Source organism: Populus euphratica, unplaced genomic scaffold (assembly GCF_000495115.2).
Source record: "Populus euphratica unplaced genomic scaffold, PopEup_1.0 scaffold77.1, whole genome shotgun sequence".
Taxonomy (NCBI): domain Eukaryota; kingdom Viridiplantae; phylum Streptophyta; class Magnoliopsida; order Malpighiales; family Salicaceae; genus Populus; species Populus euphratica.
In genome coordinates, this window is record NW_011499955.1 from 351,165 (window position 1) to 354,423 (window position 3,259).

A 3,259-nucleotide genomic window follows, 5' to 3' on the forward strand; every position below is an offset into this window, starting at 1 on the left:
TAATATTATAAATTAGATGGAGTTAAGATTTTTAAAAATCATTTAAACCTTATAATTTATATATCATTTTTTATAATACTTATAAATATTTTGTTATCCTTCTTTTTCTTATTTTTTTATATGTATCATTTTTTTTATCTCATTTCAATATATATTTTCTTTTCATGTTTATTGTTTTGAGATATAATAAAAAATATTGTAATATGTAATTAGAGAAATAATTATATGTTTTTGAAAGTATATATTTTTTTAAAGTTGTGGATGAATAAATAAATTTATATGCTCAAGATATTTTTAATATTTATAAAAATCTTAATTAAATCCGTTATATTCAACTTACTTTTCAATTTTTTTTAATAAGTCAAGTTTATAATTTATAAAGTATTTTAAGTTGGGATAAATATAATTATGGATACCAAACCCATCCATGAACATCTCTGGTGAGAAAGAAAGAGTGGGTGAGTGACAAATAGGCACCTACACCGGGCAAGAAGGGGTGAGATAAGGTTTAATATTTGATGAAGAAATTGAGTAATTAAGTGTGTTTTGTATTGTAATTCGTGGTGTTTTTTTAAATATTTTTTATTTAAAAATATATTAAAATGAATTTTTTTTATATTAAAACATCAAAGGTATAGAAAAATAAAAAAATATCAATTTAATTATTTTTCAAGTCAAAAATATTTTTGAAATGTATTTAAACACAATTTAAAATACAAATACAATCAATATCCAAGGTATTGTTATTGTTTAAAACCATAAAGAATTTTGATTTATTAATTAAAGGGATAAAGCTGTGTTGTTGTTATTGTTTTTTAACAGAGTTGATTTTATTATAACTAATGGTGTTGGAGTTATAACTAGTTTTTTAAGTCTTTCAGGAGATTTAGATATTATGATAGTGATAATTATTTAAAGTAATTTTTATTTAAAAATATATTAAAATAAAATTATTTTATTTTTTAAAAAATTATTTTTTATATCATCATAAAAACATAAAAAGTTTTATTTTAATTAAAAAATTTAAAATTTTAAAAAATATAATTCATACCACATTTTCAAATATATTATTAAAATATTAATAGGTGGTAGTTGATGCTTAGACAAGACATTTGCTGGCTCTCGGCTTGTAGATAGTGGCATGGCTGGTTCATGTGGCTCCATTAGCAGTTTGCACTCCCTTCTTTCTTGAAACTTGTAATTGTTTTTTCAATTATTATCGTCTTTATACAGCATGCTAATTTTAACTTGTTATTTTTTTTATTTAATTTTTTAATATTTAAAAAGTATTAGAAAAAAATTTTAAGTATTATATTTTATTTAAAAAATTAATATTTAATATTATTTAATAACACCATATAATTTATTTTATGATATAATAGCATTAATCAAATTAACAATATTTTAATTAAAAATTATTAATATTAATATATGTTTTTTTAGTTATTTTATAATTTTAATTTTAAAAGTATTTTTAACAAATAAATTAAATTAATTTTTATTCAATCATAATTCTAAATAAAATATATATTTTTTCAAATTAATCATAATTAAAAATAATTTTTTTAACCTACCATTATGAAAACTAACACGATACTAAATACAACCAACCAAACAGCAAATGCAATCGGTTCTCTACAGTAGCGAACATATGGATTCAGTGCACCAGCGGTTCTCTCTACACCTTCTCCATCTACTCTCCAACTCTCAAATCCACTCAGGCTGACGACCAATCAACACTCGACACCGTATCAGTTTCTAAGGATATCAGTGCCAACTGCGGAGTCCTCTCTGGTGTTCTCTGCGCCTCTGCCACGTCCTGGAATCAAACCAGAGTTCGTGGTGGGCCATGGGTTGTTCACTTGGCCGGCGCGATTCAGTGTTTCGCTGTCTATTTTCCCACGTGGGCTGCTGTTACTGGTTTGATTCCTCGACCGCCGGTGTGTCTGTTCGTGTTTGTAGCCGCACATGCCCAGAGTTTCTTTAACACCGCTGATGTTGTCACCTCTGTAAGGAATTTCCATCACTTTAGTGACACTGCCGTTGGCATCATGAAGGTAAGCTACAATTAATTTCCACTAATGGTTTCATTTCTAGACATGGAAAACAGAGAGGTACTTAGTCGCCATCCGTAAAACCAAAATATAACTACAGAGTTTGATTTGTCTTCTGGTTTTTGGTTATTGTTTGCAGGGATTTCTCGGTTTGAGTGGGGCAATACTAATTCAAGCACATCAAACCAAATTCAACAGCAAACCCAGCTGGTATCTCTTGATGTTGGCAATTTTGAAAGGAACCAACCCTCTTTCTCTAATGTGGTGGTTTGTGAGAATCTACGAGGTTGATGAAGGGGATATTGGGAAGAAATATCTTGATAGTTTGTCGTTGATTGTCGCAGCTTATCTTATGAGTGTTGCAGTATTTTAAGACTTGTTTGGTTACCGGTTGTTAGGGCGTCTAATTTGCTTTGTCCTGCTCTTGGTTTTGCTTGGTTTCGCCTCTTTTCCCTGCCATCAAAGCTTCAAGAAATGGATGAGTCCAGGCTGCTTGTCAGAAAAGACAGAATTGCTTATCGTCGGTTGCCTAACGACAATGAAGTTGATTTGGATACCAATGAACAAGACCAGAATCTTTTGCAAGCTGTGCGAACAGTGGATTGTTGGATCTTGGTTCTTGCCATGGCCTGTGGTATGGGTTCAGGACTTGCCAGAAAATAGTTTTGATACGGTGGCAAGTTCAATGATTTCTTGATAACCATTCACATTTTCCCAATGCTAGAAAATGTAAAATAATTCATATAAATCTATTTCTTTAGTTTCAGTTATAGAATATAATATCAAGAAATGTAAAGTATATATAACTATATATACATTTCTTGATATTATAACTATATATATATATCAAGAAGGCAGTGGCGGAACCAGGGGAGGCTAGCAGAGCCCTGCAAAATTTTTTTTAAATATAATAAATAATAAGTTTTTTAATATTAAATTATTATTTTATTAATTATATTTAACTTTCATATACTAAATATTTATGTATTTCTATGCAAGTGGAAAACAAAAACTTTTCAATTAATTCCTTTCCTTTATTGTGTCTTTCTCCTTTTCTTTTCTATAAACCTAACTGACACGACTAAAAGATTGATATCTTCTCCCAAGTGCAGGAGTGTCGAAGTAATAAATAACCCGGCAAGACCGGGGTCGAACCACAGGGAGGTTAATTGTACAAATTATAAAAAACAAAAATACAACAACAA

The 3,259-nt window shown here is 28.7% G+C and overlaps 1 pseudogene; it reads left to right on the forward strand.

Annotated features, from left to right (window-relative positions):
• The first annotated feature begins 1,141 nt into the window (after positions 1-1,141).
• On the forward strand, positions 1,142-2,717 carry LOC105138306 (uncharacterized; annotated as a pseudogene).
• The last annotated feature ends 542 nt before the right edge of the window (positions 2,718-3,259 follow it).